Source organism: Megalobrama amblycephala, linkage group LG14 (genome assembly GCF_018812025.1).
Source record: "Megalobrama amblycephala isolate DHTTF-2021 linkage group LG14, ASM1881202v1, whole genome shotgun sequence".
Taxonomy (NCBI): Eukaryota; Metazoa; Chordata; class Actinopteri; order Cypriniformes; family Xenocyprididae; genus Megalobrama; species Megalobrama amblycephala.
In genome coordinates, this window is record NC_063057.1 from 26893206 (window position 1) to 26915129 (window position 21924).

The window sequence follows — 21924 nt, forward strand, 5'->3', positions numbered from 1 at the left end:
GAGCCAATTGTGAAAACGCTCTCCCTCCTTTAGTGGACTTAGCTATCCTAGGTACAACCAGAAGTCCAGAGTTTTGTGATCTTAAGGAGCGTGAAGGATTGTAGGGCGATAGAAGATCAGTTAAGTATACAGGAGCTAAACCATTTATAGCCTTATAGGTCATTAGCAATACTTTATAATCGATTAATAGGTAACCAGTGTAGAGATGATAAAATTGGTGTTATATGATCATATTTTCTTGATCTAGTAAGAACTCTAGCAGCTGCATTTTGTACTAATTGTAGCTTGTTTATTGATGAAGCAGGACAACCAGCTAATAATGCATTACAGTAATCGAGACGTCATGAAAGCATGAACTAACTTTGTGACGGTCTGATAGGTACGGCACTGTAATGCCTGGCCCTGAATACCAGTGTAATTTTGTAGTCGATCTAGGAGTATTTTATGATCTATAGTGTCGAACGCAGCACTGAGATCAAGTAACACTAGTATTGAGACACAGCCTTGGTCAGAAGCTAGAAGTAAGTCGTTTGTGATTTTAACGAGCGCAGTTTCTGTGCTATGATGAGACCTGAATCCTGACTGAAATTTTTCATAGATAGTGGTTTTTTTTTTGCAAGAAGGAGCATAATTGGACCGACACCACTTTTTCTAGTATTTTAGACATAAATGGAAGATTTGAAATGGGTCTGTAATTTGCTAATACATTTGGATCTAATTGTGGTTTCTTAATGAAGGGCTTAATAACTGCTAGCTTGAACGGTCGTGGGACGTGACCTAGAGATAAAGACGAGTTGATAATATTGAGAAGAGGCTCTTCTGCTACAGGTAACAGTTCTTTCAGTAGTTTAGTGGGTATTGGATCTAATAAACATGTTGTTGGTTTAGACGCAGTGATAAGTTTATGTAGCTCTTCCTGTCCTTTAGTTGTAAAGCACTGCAACTGTTCTTGAGGGGCGATAATTGAGGCTGAATCATAAAACTCTGTCAAAGGTTGTACATTTACAATTGTATTTCCCTTTCGAAAGGGAACTTCAACTCTGCGTTGAACACGCTATGGGGAACGTCACGTGACCCGATGTCTGAAAGCCAACTATCCAACAACTCCAATCCCTGTTGGCCGGCGACAGCCTATGACGTAATATGGCGCGACCCGGAAGTATAAAGGAGCACCTGGAGAAACAGTCAGTATCTCTTCGTCTTTCGGGTCTGTTCTGTCTGATCGCGACTATGTTGACTGCGGTAAGGGATTCTATAATATGCCTTACAAACATTCAAGAGAGTGTGTTCATCCGTGTCCCAGGGTTTGACACTTGATACACACATTTCTGGGCGTTTTCTTTCTGGAAAGGAGCGCGCATAGACAGTGCTTGAGGGCGCTGTCTGTGTGTTTGTCTATTGTTTACTGTGAGCGTCTCCCTATCGGGATGCTCCGTTCTCGTTTGGCACTCTTCCCGCCAGGACTCGGGCCAGGACTTCCCCCACTTCCACCGTCCCCAGTCTTCGAGATCTCCACCCAAAACCGCTTCTTCCCTCTTCGCGAGACGGAACGCAACGCTGTGGTCATCAGAGACTCTATCGTCCATCACGTCCACGCTACTTCATCTAGAGGTAAGGTGCGCAGTCACTGCTTTCCTGGTGCTTGTGTTGTCAATGTCACTTTGCACGTACCCGCAATCCTGAATGGTGATGAGAGCATCGGAGCTGCACACAACAGAGCTGCACAACGACAGGCTGCGGCAGACGGAGGTGCTGAAACAGGACTTCAGGAGCCTGATTGATACAGTACGCAGCACATTTCCCACGACAACCGGCTAATCTAATGGCCTACGCGATCCTGAAAGAACCGGAGAAAAGTGCTGCTGTTTGGAGGTGAGTTGAAGTCTACCAGTTAACAAACTTTATTTTATTTTCTTTAACAAACGGAGAGCGAGATTTCAGCTTGATATCTCGTTTTTGAGTTTGTGTGTGGTGGTTTATGGCACATGTTTGTATGATTGGTCAAATCGGGCCGTATTCTGTACGATATTAATTCATAAAGTGTTTATGCTTGTCTATGTACCGAAAACAATAAATACATGCCATACTGATACAGTTCCTGCTGCTAATCCTCATTTACTGTTCAAAAATAGTATTGGTTCAATGTAGGATTTAGACAGACTATTGTAAACGTGAATAAAGAGTTGATCATGCTGTCTTATATCTTTGGTATATTCTGTCAACAGATGCTGTTCTTAACGCCATCAGACACAATGAGAAGCTCATCAGAAAATGAAATATAATGTGTAATTTGTAGGCCTATTTGTGTATAGAGGGTCACCATGGTCCAATATTTTTTTTCTTTAATGAAAAACATGGTAAGTTTTGCTGAATCTATGTTAAGTTTAAATAAAAACCATTGGATTTGTCAATGAAATATGTCTCTTCATTAGTGATGTTCTTACATTTTATTTGTTTTAATGGCCTTGAAAACAAATGCATTCAACTTTGGGAAAATGTGTTAAACTGTATTTAAATAGTAGCACAACTGTATTGTGTGAGATTATGTAATTCAAAGTACAGTAGTCAACATTTGAAGTGGATCAAAAAAGTTAGGACAACATTGATTAAAGGTTTTGATCCGCTTCAAATGTTGACTATATTATACAAAGTATAAGTAATAACAAAGTGTTATTGTTATTGACTGCAAAGTGTGTAATGTTTAATATTTGGAATAAGCCAAAGGTACTGAGCATACAGTATATACTATTACCTGTAAAATAATATATTCAGTGTATATTGCTTGTGTTTTCTGAAGACACTCGTAATTATTTTGTAATGTACTTAAATCACAAATAAACTGTACTTATAACACAAAGTGTACTCATAACAGAAATAAAGTATACTTATAACACAAATAAAAGTATACTTATAACAGAAATAAAGTATACTTATAATACAATGTATATTATAACAAAAAATATACTTTTAACACAAATAATGTATACTTATAACACAAACTAAGTACACTTTAATATCACTAATCAAGCATGTAATTAGTCCCTACACAGACATATACTTAAAGTGTACTAAGTATACTTGAAGTTGTTCCAATTTAGTACACATAAGTATACTAAATATACTTAAAGTTGTATTTTAATACTACTTAATTTCAACTTAAATATACTTAGTACAAAATAAGTTGTTTCAAAATAGCACACTTTAAATGAACTAATCATTAACACACTTGAAATATACTAATAATTAGTCTTGCTGCAAGTATACTTAGTATACTTTTTTTTCACTAGGGTGAACTGGTCAGCCCTAGTGAAAAAAAAGTATACAAAGTTGTCCTAACTTTTTTGATCCACTTCAAATGTTGACTACTGTACTTTGAATTACATAATCTCACACAATACAGTTGTGCTACTATTTAAATACAGTTTAACACATTTTCCCAAAGTTGAATGCATTTGTTTTCAAGGCCACTAAATTAAATAAAATATAAGAACATAATGAAGAGACATATTTCATTGACAAATCCAATAGGTTTTTATTTAAACTTAGATTCAGCAAAACTTACCATGTTTTTCATTAAAAAAAAAAAAATATTGGACCATGGTGACCCTCTATACACAAATACAAATTACACATTATATTCCATTTTCTGATGAGCTTCTCATTGTGTCTGATGGCGCAATGATGACCGCAGAGACTCGTGAAGAACAGCATCTGTTGACAGAATATACCAAAGATATAAGACAGCATGTTCAACTCTTTATTCACGTTTACAATAGTCTGTCTAAATCCTACATTGAACCAATACTATTTTTGAACAGTAAATTAGGATTAGCAGCAGGGAACTGTATCAGAATGGCATGTCGATATTGTTTTCGGTACATAGTCAAGCATAAAACACTTTATGAATTAATATCATACAGAATACGGGCCGATTTGACCAATCATATGAATGTTTTGGTGCTGCATACAAACATGTGCCATAAACCACCACACACAGACTCAAAAAGGAGATATCAAGCCGAAATATCGCTCTCCGTTTGTTAAAGAAAATAAAGTAAAGTTTGTTAACTGGTAGACTACAACTCACCTCCCAATAGCAGCACTTTTCTCCGGTTCTTTCAGGATCGCGTAGGCCATTAGATTAGCCGGTTGTCGTCGCCATCACGGTCAGTCTGCGATGTCACTTGATTGAACTGGTCAGAATCCCCAAGATTGAGCGATGTATTGCGCTTTCAGTGTTTTATTAAATAAATTATACATTGCGACATTATACTTCACCTGAGTGACTGAGCGAGGGGATTCAGACGACGGACCGTGACGTCAGCAGCTGTGATTGGCCGAAGGCAGTGAGCAACAAAATCTGATTGGTCACAGACCAAGTTGAAGAGACATTTGAATTCCGATAAGTTTAACCACTCAACATATTTTTTCGCATTACTTGTGCTGCTGGTGTGTTGTTTAATATAGATTTGTGTGTACGATTGTAAAATGATTCTGCCAGTGTAAACTTAATAAACATTTACACTTATTTGGAAATTGTATAGGCTACACTGCATATACTAAATGGGCTTGTAATGCATTCATACTGAAATAAATAAGCACAAGTAATATAATGAATTCCAAGGATGAAGAAGTAAACTTAAAAAATATACTCAAATTTAACATTAGATACACTACAACTTCAGGATATTAAATAATGTATTTTTTAAATATACTTTCAGTGCATTGTTACAATGAACATTTTCAGCACACTGTTAAAATATACCTCAAATATATTTTTATAAAGTGCAAATAAATACACTTTTAAAAAATAAACTGAACTTACACTTCAAGTATATTTTTCTAAAATATATTTTTAGAAAATATACTAAAGTACAATTATTTTAAAGTGTGTTAAAAGTTGCATTGTGAAAATATGATACTAATATACTTTTTATATATTTAATGATAGTACATTTTTTGTTAGTATATTTGCAGTGTACTATAGAAAAAGAGAATATATTTAAAATACAATAAAGTATACTTTTTTTTCACTAGGGAGAATTCCCAAGATTGAGCGATATATTGCGCTTTCAGTGTTTTATTAAATAAATCATACATTGCGACATTATACTTCACCTGAGTGACTGAGCGAGAGGATTCAGACGACGACCGTGATGTCAGCCGTTCTGATTGGCTGAAGGCAGTGAGCAACAAAATCTGATTGGTCACAGACCAAGTTGAAGAGACATTTGAATTCCGATCAGTTTAACCACTCAACATATGTTTTCTCATGTAACATTACTTGTGCTGCTGGTGTGTTGTTTAATATAGATTTGTGTGTACGATTGTAAAATGATTCTGCCAGTGTAAAATTAATAAACATTTAAACATATTTGGAAATTGTATAGGCTACACTGCATTAAATGGGCTTTTAATGCATTAGTCATAGGCTACTGAAATAAATAGCACAAGTAATATAATGAATTCCAAGGATGAAGACGTAAACTTAAAAAATATACTCAAATTTAACATTAGATACACTACAACTTCAGGATATTAAATAATGTATTTTTTAAATATACTTTCAGTGCATTGTTACAATGATCATTTTCAGCACACTGTTAAAATATACCTCAAATATATTTTTATAAAGTGCAAATAAATACACTTTTAAAAAATAAACTGAACTTACACTTCAAGTATATTTTTCTAAAATATATTTTTTAGAAAATATACTAAAGTACAATTATTTTAAAGTGTGTTAAAAGTTGCATTGTGAAAATATGATACTAATATACTTTTTATATATTTAATGATAGTACATTTTTTGTTAGTATATTTGCAGTGTACTATAGAAAAAGGGAATATATTTAAAATACAATAAAGTATACTTTTTTTTCACTAGGGTAACACAGCTGTGCCAATTCTGCAGCTTTATTCTGATGAAGCAGCTGATGAACACCTTCATCCATCATGTCCCTCACCACTGCTCTTCTCAATGGAGACATCGTTGATCCAGAGGATGAGGAAGACCATGATGATGGTCCTCTGAACCCTTGAAGCAGGAGTGGGAGAAGATGTGCGGGACAATCTGGCTCTGCTGTGTCTGCTGCAAACATCCATGTGCTCTCCATCATCATGACTGAATAAACGGATTAAAACGTTTTACACTTCATTCATGTCAGCATTCAGTTTCTTGCCATACTTCATTTCATATTTTTACAATTACATGAAGATTTCTTTTGTAGCTTCATTACTTTTGTGGTGTAGTGGTCTAAACCACTGAGCTGGTCAGCAGAAGGTTTGCTGGTTCGATCTCTGCAGCGTCTCCTCCAGTGTGTCCTTGATCAAGACGCTTTACTCCAGGTTACTCCAACGGGATCATCCCTGTAATAAGAGCACAGTTAGTCACTTTAGATAACAGCATCTGCCAAATGTAAATTAGATTTTTTTAAATCCTTTTTTGTTAGTGTTTCGAGCACAAACGCTATTTGGGGGGCATAAAGGGTTAGTTCACCCAAACAAATAAATTCAGTCATTATTCACTCGCCTTCACGCTGTTCAATCCCTGTGTTCATTTTTTATTTTTTTTTCTGAACACAAAAGTTGATTTTGATCAAGTTTGTCCAGCTAGTTTCTACAATATCAGTCAATGGAGCCTGACTTCCAGAAGCTTCATGACATTATTTGATGATGCTTTTGAAGCTCCAGTGTATGAACTGAAACCAGCAGAACAATCTTGACCAAAATCACATCCTCACTGTCCTTTGGTCTTTGTCTAGATGCTCTCGCTGGCTCTGGGCTCACTGAGGATGAAGAAATCACATCAACATCAGGTCAGATGAGGCAGTAAGGGCAGGAGGAGTGATGGAGGGTCTCATCCATGACATTGAACCATTCCCAGGATCTGCTGTGGCTCTCCATCCTCAGTGCTCACACCCGTCTGAGGACATTCACATCCTACAATAATGCACAAACATAATACAAAAGCAGTCATTTTAGCAGTACAATGTCATCTGATTTCTGTATTAGAAGTAACAAAATGATCTTTATATTTGTGTTTCAGGTTTTCCTTTTTTTTTCTTTTTTTCACAAATGCCACTGTCATCTTTCCTTGTAGGTCCTGCTCCAACACAAAGCTCTGCAACAAATGCACTGACATCAAGAATCAGAAAAGTGCTGTAATAACTCTGTTTGAAATTACAATAATTAAAATAAACTACAACTTAAGATTTAAATAGACTTTGTATTCATTTCTGTCCGTGTAACATCAGACAAAATTCAAGTTTCCTCTGAGATTCATGTGCTCAAATCTACAAATCCTTAAATGTTGAGGTAGTTGAAGATTTGTTTTAACTCACTTTTTATGCAACACAAATGTTCCTTGTTTTATTAAACGTACTAACAGACAAATAAAATAGATAACTTATGTCTGTCTAGTTAAGTGTACATTTGTTTATTTACATTACTTGCATTCATGTAAGGTAAACAGTGTTGACAACATGTTTTTACAGTAAAATCACAACTATACTGTCTAGCATCTTCACACATTCAGCAGTTTACTCTACAGTATTTCAACAAATGTGACTTTAACACAAGAACCGTTTTTTTTGGTTTTCAATACTCACATTTGACAGCATCCGCGTCACTTTTCTCCGTGTTCGATTATGACGTATCCTCTCCCGTGGCCTGCTGGGATAGAAAAGTATCCAGCGAGGAACACTTCAGAATCTGGGCGGAAGCAGTAGGCCATCCGGGAACCTCTCAACTACTCATTAATGATTACTGAGGTTTCTGACATACTTATTCGCTCGCCTACTGCTTTTCCCCTATTATATATTAGGTAAGTAGGCGGTTTCGGACGCACTTTAAGTAGGCGCACGGCCGAATCTCGCGAGAATTATTACGTCACCTAGGTAATTTTCGCCTACTCTTTTTGCTTCTGAAATACTTATTCGCTCGCCTACTGCTTTTCCCCTACTAAATAGTAGAGAAGTAGGTGGTTTCGGACGCAGCCATTGTGTTAATGATTGAATCATTTATTTAAGCGATTCGTTCAAAACGCTGATTCATTCAAGAATATATCAATTGGTTCTCTATAATCTTTTGGGCCATTGAATCACTCAGTCAACTGATTTGTTCAAAGACTCTGATTCATTCAGGAATGAAACACTGCTCTGTGCGCTACGAGTCAGTCAGACAACGGTTCTGATCTGCATTGGAAGTTTAGTCGGCAGAGAAATTAAAACACCGGTTTGTGTGACATTCATTAATACTCAATATTAATGAAATAAACTCAGAATATTGCCTTAAACAAAAGTTATAACTTTAAGAAAAGGAAAAAATAGCATGTTGCCTATTATATATATATGATACACAAGGATAACTTAATATTTGACATTTGACATGTCCTACACTTCTCTATGAAAAAAAAAAAAAAAATAGAAACAAAATAGAATAGGCATAATATTCATAGCCTATCTATCATTTCATATCCATCCCATGTTGTCTAAAACAAAAGACATTTCTACACTCAATGTTTCAAAGTTGTAGGCTGGGGGTAGGCTAGTTGTGTGAGGCTGCAAAGTAAATTAATATTTATGAGATAAACTAATATTTCTCATGATGAATTAATGTCTACACAGAATTAAGCCCTGACTCGAACGATTTGTGTCAAGCCATTCACTAGTCTGGCTATTTGATGAGAAAGAGATTAAATGTAGAATAAACGCGTTAAGAATCCGTACAGCTGTAGAGCGAGGGACTTTTATTCTGTTGAGCTGAACCGATGAACAACTGATGACGACATGGTTTGACGTCTGGTTGACCAATCAGCGGAAAGAGGCGTTTCATTCCCGCCCACATGTAGAGATCGAATATTCAAACTGCTTATTTGTTTCCAACCCCAGAACGAAAAAAGAAAAATCAAGCCAGTTTTTTGTTTTTCGTTTTCATTTTAAAAATGAAAAATGAAAAAAAGTGCAGTTTTCTCATTTTTCTGATTTCAATATTAAATCAAAACATGAATGAACGGAAGATACCCTGATTGTACACGGACCCAGAATCAGGGTATCTTCGTATAATTTGTTTTTTCGTTTTTGTCTTCTAAACGGAAAAACGAAGAAAGCATTCATTTATCACATATTCGACCCTCCTCATTAGCATTAAATAAACAAATCTCGAGTCGTTTTTTTCATATTTTTATTTTCGTTTTAATCACACTTTGTTCTAATCCACCAAAATGAAAAACAATAAAACCAAAATGGATAAACGGCTTGAATATTCGATTTCTACATGGGCGGGAATAAAACACCCCTTTCCGCTGATTGGTCAACCAAATATCAAGCCGCGCCTTCAGTTCTGAGCTCCAGAATCAGCGCAGCAGTAGACTATATATCCGATACATTTGTACGGATTATTACAGATAGCTCGACACAACCCGTGCCGGGGCAGAGCCTAGACGAGCTTTCTTATAAGCTATTCATTCGCGTGAGTTTAAATATTAATATTTGGCGGATTTACCGTATTAAATATTAGTTTACGTGGCATCTGCTCTCACAACTACTCCTAGCCTATGCATTTGGCACACCGCTGTTTTATTTAGCTGACCAATAGGTTTGCAATCACGTGGTTCTGGTGACGCGCGAAATTCCGATGGAGGGCAAGCAGTGAAAATTAGAATGGAAGAGATGGGGAAAAGTCCTTTCTTTGCTGGTTTAGAAAGGTATTAAACAGAAAATCACAACATATGTTGGACGCGATCTTTATGTTATGAAGAGGAGCGACTTTTCCGCTGAATTAAAAGAGTTTCCTGTCATCGAGGAGGTAGATATAGAGGATGTGAAGCTGCTGTCACGCCGTGTTCAGTTCTAGTCTGGGTTTGTTTATATCGCGCTGCCTTTCTACTAGTGAAGTTAGAGCAGTACTTTGATTTTCTGTCGTAATTGTGAAAAATGTCGCCATTGTAGGTCATTTATGCTGAATCGAGAATTGTAATAAGAACTCACGATATCGTTCGTGGAAAATAAATGGACGGTAATACAATTTTCGCCTTGGTTGAGAAGGTGAGGGAAGAGGACTAGCAAATGTAATAATGTCACTAAATAAAGCCACTGCCTTTCACTCAAAATAATCACATACTTTGCTGAGTTTGTATTTGGTTTTTGTGTAATAATTAACATTATGTTTTAGAGTATGATCACTCGGCTTGTGAATGATTATAACTTGCACACAGCTACTTCAAAACTGTTCACGAGCTTCTATGGGTTTGATTTTGGTTGTCATTTGTTGAAATAAATACAAAAATACAGCGTGTCTGTGTCCTGAACGTGACCCTCCGATTCCCCTTCGTGGCCATATGGGAAGTTGAATATTTACAAAAACAACATTAAAACTAGTTACATTTACACGCTTCCAACAAATAAATGGATAGACTTCTGTCAGCTTGTTGAACACATTTATTTTATTTGGACATTTTCTACGATACGATGGCTGAAGCAGCAGCGCGTGACACTGTTCTCATGGTAACCAGATCAACACTGTGAACAGAATATTACAGAAGTGAAAATACCAAATTATAATTAAATAGGATAAAATATCTTTTTCCTCCCTGCAAACGATAGCATGAAGAATGTGAATATTTAACCAAGTCAAAAAGGTAAGCAGGTATCCATATTCATTTAAGTATCAGCAGACGCAAAACGCTATAAAAGGCGACAACTTTTAAAGTTAAAAAACGAAATAAGTTATAAAAAACGGTATAAGTTATGTAAACGATATAAACACCTTCTGGGTTCTCGATTTTATCGATTTGAGCAACCATAAACGACGCAAAACATGCGAATTTTGAGTTTTTGATAGGATTCCTATATAGAAAAACCAGTCCCTGCCCTCCAGACTCATTCGCGCTGCTGCTGTGACGTCATGTGCAAACAACCTATTCTAAAAATCTCTGCTGGAGCAACGCGACGCGCTGGACAGAGCGGAGAGAATGTATCGGACATTTCATCTGGGTCTATATCTCATCAAACATCCAGATTAATGAATGGCTCGACACAAACCCTACAGACCATAGCTTTCTTCTGCCTGCGCATACATTTGCGTGCGGTGGAATTAGTTTATCACATTAAATATTAATTTATTTACATTGCATCTGCTGTCACAACTACCCCTAATTGGCACACCGCCTGTTTTATTTAGCTGATCAACTCTTGAAATCTGTGCACCAAAAATGCACGACGAACAGCGCAGAGGGAATGTTAGATCAGAAGTACTGACTGTTGCTTTGAGCAATACAGCGAGTTTATTTCATTAACACTGAGTATGTCCCTCAAAACAATGTTTTATTTTTTCTGCCAGCTAAATTTCTAAAGCAAAGTCACAGATCATTGTGCGACTCGCAACATAAGGTGCACAGAGTAGCCTATAGTAGTAAATTCGTGAATGAATCCGAGTCTTTGAACAAATCTGTTGAGTGATTCATCAGCCATACAGCCTTTTATTACTGAATGAATCAGCGTTTCGAGCGAATCGATTGAATAAAGTGACTCGTTCATTAACACAGTTACTTGCTGCCACCTACTGGCGATATTTTATATTCTTTTCATGTAATTTATTTCATATTTCTGTATTAAAATCATTTTGTATAAAACATAAAATTAATGTAATTGCATTATGTATTTGCTCTGCTGTGTGAATGTATTTACAGACCTCTCATTCAATTGTGTAAATACATCTAAAGCAACTTCAGATGCTGCATTGCCACCTCTGCAGCGCAAGATGCCTTTGGCTGAAACAAAATAATGTAAAAATATAATTGTATTGACTAAATTTAAGATTTTAAACTAAAAATGGCATGCCTTTAATAAGATATAGCTATTTTAAATATAGCTTATTTTACTAATTAATTTGATTAGTTGATTTTTCGATAATAGATGGCAATAAATATAAAAATATATATTCATCTCTGGCTTTATTCAAAGTGTTATAGTATACCCTTAAACACGTAATGAACGGCAAGACGCATTAAAAGTTTCTGTTCTGTTTTCAGTTAAAAATGTGTCATTTAAGTTAATAATTATTGATTTTTACAACGAAAGTGATTCAATCAAAAACTTTAGCTCGATAGACTTTATAGCTGCTGTAAAGCCAAAACAAACGTTGTCTATAAATTTTCCTATTATCACTGTGAAGCTGCTTTGAAACAATCTGTATTGTAAGAAGCACTATATAAATGAAGATGACTCGACCCTTGAATCGATTCTGCTCTGAGCTTCAGTAGTCTCAGCGCTGTCCAGTGCGGCACACAGTCCGGCACACAGATTGAGGCTAATAAGTGTGCCAAAGTTGTGAGAACAGATGCCACGTAAATTAATATTACGATAAATTAGTATTTCACGGCACGCGAATGAATACAGAAGAAAGCTCTGTCTAGGCTCTGCCCCGGCACGGGTTGTGTCGAGCCATTTATTAGTCTGGCTGTTTGATGAGAACTAGATTAAATGTAGTTGCAATAAACTCTGTAATAATCCGTACAAATGTATCGGTGTTACGGTACACAGGAGGCAGACACAGATGTAAACAGGTAACTGTTGTTTTATTGACACCAGTAGAGCAAGGAGCAGTGAACGGGTAAGCAGTGATGAATCAATGGATGAATAGATGATAATAATGGAGATAGTTACTGTCCTTTTCCTTTCAGATACTGAGATCTGTGAACACGCTGGAGCTTGGAGATCGCTGGAGATGACTGGAGCTGACTGGAGCACTCACACACAGCAGACGAGGCACACAGAGGGAAGGAGACACACTGGAGACAGGTAAGTATGGCGCGAGGAGTCCTTGAGGTAAGCATTAACGTGAGTATATGCAAACGAGACCGGACATGGAGTGCTGTGTGTGTGTGTGCTCTTTATGGTGCTGCTGATGAGTGCGGTGATGAGGTGCAGGTGGCGGTGATCAGTACTCTGGGGATGGCGTGCGCTGTGATTGGTTGAGGTTGGAACCTGACGTGTCTGTGACAATCGGATATATAGCCTACTGTTGCGCGGAGCTGATTCTGGAGCTGAGAACTGAAGGCGCGGCTTGATCTTTGGTTGACCAATCACGGACCGCTATTGTTTAATTTAATTCAATAGCACTTTTCACAATTTGCATGGTTGCAAACAGATATAGCCTACATACATATAGAAAGTAGTTATAGTAAATATTTGTAATTATGACAAATAAACAAAACAACATATAGTCAGTTTGAAATGGTGAAAGAAATTCATGTACCTGATCAGAAGTTTTATTACATTAGTGTATTCCTAATGCACTTCACTGCACCTACTGTAATACACTTTACCCATTAATGCTACTTTAATGGCCCTTATTTGCACTATGAAATATGGACTATAGCACTTTGGGCTGTCAAAATATTATGACTTATTAAATTAATTAATAAAATTTATGAAACTGATCCTGAGCAAAAAAAAAAAAACGCAGAAAGTTAAAATGTCAAATAAATCCAGAAACGTTCACTGCATGAAAAGTGAATCATTTTAATTTATGCGTCACATATAAATCTGCAGCTTAATGCAAGACCACCAAATCATTTAATAGTGTGTTTGTCAGGAGCAGTTGTGGTGCATTGAGAGTTGAAGCACACAGAGACAATCGGCAGAGGAATGTTACGGATGATTATATTTCATCCGCACACACGGAAACACAAGCAGTTCTGCACAATCACATTTTTTCCACAATTGTTTTAGTGCACAAGAATAAAACTAATGTGCCGGTTTATACAATTGCTTCATGTTGCGTTAATGACAGATCATGTCAGGTAAAATAGTTGTTATTAATGTCTGCGCACTTTGCTGTACTTGTAACAGTATAGAGAGAACACAAAGCAACACCAGTTTAGCGTAGTCTATATTTGTGGTGGTGCAACAGGTAAACCGAGTGCTCTTGTGCGACAGCGGCCTGCGTGACCTGGGTTCGATCCCAGCCTGTACTGGTTCCTGCATTTAATATACATATAAATCTGTTCCCATTGTCTCACTGATGTTCACTGGATAAGTAAGTTACTGGTATACTGGGGCTGTCTGTAAAAGGCATATTCTAAAGCTGTGACTTTATTTATAAAGATTACTTTATTGTAGTCTATTTGAAGCACACTATAATGATGCCATTAGCACACTACAAGTTCACTTGGAATGCCATTGCAACGTGTTTTAAAATCACTAAAAGTTTGTTATCAGTATAATATTAATGTATGTTCAACACTCTTACAATGTAATTGAATTGCAATTCTGATACATACATCACCAAAATACATTTAAAGTTTATGCTGAGTGAATTCTGCATTTCAAAACTAAATACAAGAGGATATTTAAAGTGTACTTAAGTATACTTGGAATAGTTCCACTTTAGCACAAACAAGTATATTTAATACAACTTTAGTTGAACTTCAGTGCTGCTTTTGGACAACTAAAATGCATTTAGTACAAAATTAGTTGTTCCAATTTAGCAGACTTTAAGTATACCAATTTATAGCGTGCCACAAATACATTTAGTTATACTAAAGTACATACAAATAAATTGTGCTTAAGTATACTATTTCTTCACTAGGGCACCCAGTAGAGATTTACAGTAATCTAGCCTTGAGGTCATGAACGCATGAACTAACTGTTCTGCATTTGTCATTGAGAGCATATGTCGTAGTTTAGATATATTTTTAAGATGGAAGAATGCGGTTTTACAGATGCCTGTAACATGGCCTTCAAATGAAAGATTGGTATCAAAGAGCACACCCAGGTTCCTAGCTGACGACGAAGACTTAACAGAGCAGCCATCAAGTGTTAGACAGTATTCTAGGTTATTGCGTGAAGTAGTTTTTGGTCCAAAAATTAGAATCTCTGTTTTTTTCTGAATTTAGTAGTAGGAAATTACTGGTCATCCAGTTTTTTATATCGGTTATACATTCTGTTAATTTTGTGAATTGGTAAGTTTCGACAGGGCACGAAGAAATATAGAACTGAGTATCATCAGCGTAACAACGAAAACTAACGCCATGCTTCCTAATGATATCTCCCAAGGGTAGCATGTACAGAGTGAAAAGCAACAGTCCTAGTACTGCGCCTTGCGGTACTCCATATTGAACTTGTGATCGATATGACCTCTCTTTGTTTACTACTACAAACTGATAACGGTCAGATAAGTATGATTTGAACCATGACAATGCAATTCCACTAATGCCAATATAGTTTTCGAGTCTATTTAGAAGAATATTGTGATCAATAGTGTCAAATGCAGCACTAAGATCCAGTAACACTAATAGAGAGATACAACCACGATCTGATGATAAGAGCAAATCATTAGTAACTCTAATGAGAGCAGTCTCAGTACTATGGTACGGTCTAAATCTTGACCGGAAATCCTCACAGATACTATTTCTTTCTAAAAAGAAACATATACTGCTTTCTCTGGTATCTTTGACAGAAAAGTGAGAATTGAGATCGGCCTGTAATTGACTAATTCTCTAGGATCAAGTTGTGTTTTTTTTTAATAAGAGGTTTAATAATAGCCAGCTTAAAAGTTTTCGGTACGTATCCTAGTGACAAAGACAAATGAATGATATTAAAAAGAGGATCTATAACCTCTGGTAGCATCTCTTTCAGCTCAGTCGGTATAGGGTCTAACATACATGTTACACTTCTCTCTAATATTGTCAATCTTGCAAGTAAAGTTTTTAAAGTCATTACTGCTGTGCTGTTTGGAAACATCAGAAGCTTTATTTATCGTTAATTTATCCACTGTATTAAATAATACCTAGGGTTGTGTTTGTTTTCTTTGGTTTCTTTCATTGTGTCAGAGAGGTGCAGCTGTCACAAAAAACGGCTTTGACAGGGTCTGGAGCCTTCACTGGACAATAGTCGGGTGCTGGAGCCCTCACTGAACTCTGGACAGTGAAGGTTCCAGCACCTTTCCAGAGTTCAGTGAGAGCTCCAGCACCCGACTATCGTCCAGTGAAGGTTCCAGCCCCTGACTATCATCCAGTGAAGGCTCCAGCCCCTGACTATCATGCAGTGAAGGTTCCAGCCCCTGACTGTCATCAATGGAAGGCTCCAGCCCCTGACTGTCATCCAGTGAAGGCTTCAGCCCCTGACTGTTATCCAGTGAAGGCTCCAGCCCCTGACTATCATCCAATGAAGACTCCAGCCCCTGACTATCATCCAGTGAAGGTTCCAGCCCCTGACTATCATCCAGTGAAGGCTCCAGCCCCTGACTATCATCCAGTGAAGGCTCCAGCCCCTGACTATCATCAATGGAAGGCTCCAGCCCCTGACTATCATCCAATGAAGGCTCAAGCCCCTGACTATCATCCAGTGAAGGCTCCAGCTCCTGACTGTCATCCAGTGAAGGTTCCAGCCCCTGACTATCATCCAGTGAAGGCTCCAGCCCCTGACTGTCATCCAGTGAAGGTTCCAGCCCCTGACTATCATCCAGTGAAGGCTCCAGCCCCTGACTGTCATCCAGTGAAGGCTCCAGCCCCTGACTGTCATCAATGGAAGGCTCCAGCCCCTGACTGTCATCCAGTGAAGGCTCCAGCCCCTGACTGTCTTCCAGTGAAGGCTTCAGCCCCTGACTGTCATCCAGTGAAGGCTCCAGCCCCTGTCTATCATCCAGTGAAGGCTCCAGCCCCTGACTATCATCCAGTGAAGGCTCCAGCCCCTGTCTATCATCCAGTGAAGGCTCCAGCCCCTGACTACCATCCAGTGAAGGCTCCAGCCCCTGACTATCATCCAATGAAGGCTCCAGCCCCTGACTATCATCCAGTGAAGGCTCCAGCCCCTGACTATCATCCAGTGAAGGCTCCAGCCCCTGACTATCATCCAATGAAGGCTCAAGCCCCTGACTATCATCCAGTGAAGGCTCCAGCTCCTGACTGTCATCCAGTGAAGGTTCCAGCCCCTGACTATCATGCAGTGAAGGTTCCAGCCCCTGACTGTCATCCAGTGAAGGTTCCAGCCCCTGACTATCATCCAGTGAAGGCTCCAGCCCCTGACTGTCATCCAGTGAAGGTTCCAGCCCCTGACTATCATCCAGTGAAGGCTCCAGCCCCTGACTGTCATCAATGGAAGGCTCCAGCCCCTGACTGTCATCCAGTGAAGGCTCCAGCCCCTGACTGTCTTCCAGTGAAGGCTTCAGCCCCTGACTGTCATCCAGTGAAGGCTCCAGCCCCTGTCTATCATCCAGTGAAGGCTCCAGCCCCTGACTATCATCCAGTGAAGGCTCCAGCCCCTGTCTATCATCCAGTGAAGGCTCCAGCCCCTGAGTATCATCCAATGAAGGCTCAAGCCCCTGTCTATCATCCAGTGAAGGCTCCAGCCCCTGTCTATCATCCAGTGAAGACTCCAGCCCCTGACTATCAACCAGTGAAGGTTCCAGCCCCTGACTATCATCCAGTGAAGGCTCCAGCCCCTGACTATCATCCAGTGAAGGCTCCAGCCCCTGACTATCATCCAGTGAAGGCTCCAGCCCCTGACTATCATCAATGGAAGGCTCCAGCCCCTGACTATCATCCAATGAAGGCTCAAGCCCCTGACTATCATCCAGTGAAGGCTCCAGCTCCTGACTATCATCCAGTGAAGGCCCCTGACTGTCATCAATGGAAGGCTCCAGCCCCTGACTGTCATCCAGTGAAGGCTCCAGCCCCTGACTGTCATCCAGTGAAGGCTCCAGCCCCTGACTGTCATCCAGTGAAGGCTCCAGCCCCTGACTGTCTTCCAGTGAAGGCTTCAGCCCCTGACTGTCATCCAGTGAAGGCTCCAGCCCCTGTCTATCATCCAGTGAAGGCTCCAGCCCCTGACTATCATCCAGTGAAGGCTCCAGCCCCTGTCTATCATCCAGTGAAGGCTCCAGCCCCTGACTATCATCCAGTGAAGGCTCCAGCCCCTGTCTATCATCCAGTGAAGGCTCCAGCCTCTGACTATCATCCAGTGAAGGCTCCAGCCCCTGACTATCATCCAATGAAGGCTCCAGCCCCTGACTATCATCCAGTGAAGGCTCCAGCCCCTGACTATCATCCAGTGAAGGCTTCAGCCCCTGACTGTCATCCAGTGAAGGCTCCAGCCCCTGTCTATCATCCAGTGAAGGCTCCAGCCCCTGACTATCATCCAGTGAAGGCTCCAGCCCCTGACTATCATCCAATGAAGGCTCAAGCCCCTGACTATCATCCAGCGAAGGCTCCAGCCCCTGACTATCATCCAGTGAAGGCTCCAGCCCCTGACTATCATCCAGTGAAGGTTCCAGCCCCAGACTATCATCCAGTGAAGGCTCCAGCCCCTGACTATCATCCAGCGAAGGCTCACAGCCCCTGTCCAGAGTCCAATGGATACACAACATGGCTGTGGCCATAATGGTCAGCCCTTCATTCACGGGAGCTGACTCAAAGGCAGGAATGGGTTCAGGAATTTCTCTCACGGGAACAGACTGATGAAGATGAACTTCTCTCATGGGAACAGACTGATGAAGATGACTCACTGGAACAGAATCGGATATTTCACATACTGGAAAGGACCCAGAGATTTCACACACTGGAGTATCTGGCGTGGCAGCCATCTTGGGTGAAGACTCAGGCATCGTGGCCAAGGACGAGACTCTGGATGATGGTCAGGGGCTGGTTGCATGACCAGTGTAAAGTGGGGCTGGACGATGGTGATGGTATCTTCCTCCACTCTGCCAATGGCGAACGAGGACCCATCTATCCATAGCATGAATTTTATGTATTTCTCCAGCGTCCAGCATGAGTCTGTGTCAAAACACAGAAGGAGACAACAGTGGAAGATAGTGATAATTACAGGTAGTATTTATTTAGCAGGTTTACTGAAGTGGCAGGTGTGGAGAACAGGTAAACTGATGAGTAGTTGCAGAGAGAATTGCAGGATGGTAACAGTTCATTTTGGATACTTGCAGGAAGCTGAGATGGGAGCGGATGACTGAAGACGGCTTGATGATCACAGGTAGGTAAGAGGTAAGATGTCAGGTAAATTGTGAAGTATACATCAACAAGACCAGACCCTTGTGAGGTGGAAGGTGACTGCATATATAGAGGGTGTGATAACGAGGATGAATTCCGGCAGGTGCAGGTAATGATGGAGTGTGTGCAGATGGTGAGCAGGGAGGATCTTGGTAACTGTAGTGCTGAGGGTGACTGTGAACAGCGTTTCTTGGTCATCCAATTCACTAGAAATTCCCAGAAATTTGGACCTAGGACTGTGGTCTACAGACAGACTCTATTCCAATATGAGTTCACTTTTGTGACGTGGTTGTGATTTTAGCATGCAAGACCTTTATTTATTTACCAACAGCTGACAATTTCTTTGTAATCTAAAGTGAGACATAAATGAGAAACACAATGATATCCTAGATATAAATAAAGTTAAGCCACAGAAGTTGAAAGAACTCAAATGCTCATATAATAGGAAGGTAACCTTTGTGTCTTTAATTTTTTATTCAAATTAAATAAAAATATACAATAATTAAGTGTTTTGAACAATATTTGGTTTGAGTAATTAGGTGTACATCTTCAGGAGGGAGATCCTGTATCTGTACTGTAATGTATGATCTGATCTGTAGGGAATGTGGATCCTTAGCATCAAACCTGGAGTCATCCTAACACTACATTTCTGTGATGCACCATAAGAAAAACAGTGAGAAGGGCAAAAAATTGGGATGTTTTACTTAAAATAACACAATTTCTAAATTTGCCTGGAGTCGGACTACTGTCGCAGTACACAAGTAACACCTGAGGGAAAGCAGGAACGTGTGGTGTGTCACCTGTTGTGTAATAACTGCAGCATGCTTTAAATGTTACACATTCATTGTCTCATGCTTGTGTTGGAAGAAAGGTTAAAAACGGCTGCTTCACTTCTCAACACCGCTGATCTAAACCAGAAAATGTTTCTTAAGTGTGAAAACATGTTTTTATTTAATGTTTCATGTCCTCACCGCAGATCCACAACATACTGTAACAGAGTGTGTTATGGGCTTTACTGAGTGCTGTAACACCATGTCCAACTCTGAGTAATCACCTGAATGTAGAGAAAAACCTTTGATAAAGGAAACCATGATGGCACTTTTAGAAGTGTCAGTGGTTAAGCAGACACTCCAACTTGTGTTCAAAGTTTAGAAGAATTTGTCTGTATTCTTCAGCATCTGCCATAAGGACACATTTGCTCTCATATCAATGCTCTATCCCAGCAAGCAACAGCCATCATTTCACCGTCTCGGTTAACTATAGACAGATATACACCGCAAAAAATGCTTTTCTTACTTAGAGTTTCTGTCTTGTTTCTAGTCCAAATATCTAAAAATTCTTAACTCAAGCATTTTCTAGACAAGTAAAAAAATATTGTCTTGTTTTCAGTTAAAAAAAAAAAAAAAAAAAAAAAAAGTCAAAATTAAGTTAGTTTTTCCTTAAAACAATTTCATTTCTTTGACATGTTATCTAATTGATGACTAGTCTATTCTTGGGCTATGGTTTAAATGTCTATTAAATTTTCACTGACAGACAAAATTTTGCTTGTTTTAGTCTAGACGTCAGGGCTGTGTTTTGACGGCTATTAGATGACTTTTAAATGCAAAATTGCTTGCTGAGATGCATCATATTGGGAGCATTTCAGTGGTTTAAATATAAATGCATTGATATCAAGAGAAGTGAAAACTTTAAAAAGCTCCTGGAAAGGCAGTTGGAAAAGCTTAAAGAGTGAAACTGATATTGTACCTGAGATTTACAGATTTACACAGTAAGGTTGAGATTACTTCTGTCTACTTCTTTATCATTAGCTTTCTCTTCATCTGTCAGTTCTGACTGTTTCATCATGTAGAATAGAAACACAAGGATAAGCATGGAAACTTCTTTCTACACGACATGTCATTGTAAATGTCATCAGTAAAACGTGTCTTGTTGATCATGATTTGCCTGAAGCTTTTAATCTGCTCTCGGTACTGGAGGTCAATAAGCTCTATAAATCTGAACACAATCTTCAATCTTCTTCATAGCTGTCAGTGTACACTTTAAAGGTGTGTTTTTTTCATGAGATGCTTTGTACGGTTAATAGCCTTTGGCATAAGCACATGTCATGCTGCTCAGCAGGTCTAAATTCCATCTTTTCTTTCATCTGTATACAGCAAGGGAATGACAAAAATCTTTGAAAACTCTATTGTACAGGTTTTCCCACTGAGATTTTGGCAAACTGTTCAAAATGACAAACAGCACACACAAAACAATCATGACAGCTTTATACATTTTCCATATTGTTTAATACTTTTCTCAACACACATCTGATGAGAACAATGGCACTTCATTAGCCTTTTACATCTACAGATATTGAATTGATCACAGCACTCGACGTGATAAATGAGTTCAGCTGTAAACTCTGTGATTCAGAGACTTTAGACTCTACAGCAGCTTCTGCTGTTACACACTGATATGAGCATCTTGATCAGAGACACTGCAGACCGCATTAATGACTGCACCACCTCCGTACATAAATGATTCTGTTTCTTAATGATGATCAGTGCGAGAATACATACGAAGATAACATCTACTTAAAACAAGAGTAAAATAAATGTAGGCAATTTTGCTTTTAAAAGTTATGCGAATGAAAACTAACCCAATTCAACAAACAGGTAATTTTCTAGACCTTTACAAACATTGCTCTGGTGCTTCTTGACCTTGAATGTTCATGCTTATGGAAAACTGTCACATCTATCCTGTTAATCTTCTGCAGGAATACAGAGAATGAGGAAAGGGTAGAATCTCCTGTTTCTTCATGTGTGACTTCAATAAAGTGACTGACTTGGTCTCACAAGACCAGAGTGATGAAAACAATGACGAGTGGTGAAGGGAACTTAATTGTATTTCACAGTTTTGAAGTTTCCTTCATCAAAAGTGCT

The 21924-nt window shown here is 38.9% G+C and overlaps 1 protein-coding gene and 1 long non-coding RNA gene across 2 annotated transcripts in view; one reads left to right on the forward strand and one right to left on the reverse strand.

Annotated features, from left to right (window-relative positions):
• Nucleotides 1–21924, forward strand: part of LOC125246308 (tripartite motif-containing protein 16-like) — a 398598-nt gene that overhangs the window by 264882 nt on the left and 111792 nt on the right. The gene's annotated exons all lie outside the window — the stretch shown is intronic.
• Nucleotides 5843–8854, reverse strand: LOC125246376. The gene is made up of 4 exons (XR_007179822.1): nucleotides 7611–8854; nucleotides 6790–7123; nucleotides 6240–6369; nucleotides 5843–6124 (listed from the first exon to the last, which is right to left on the reverse strand). It is a non-coding gene; the product is annotated as an uncharacterized LOC125246376 (long non-coding RNA).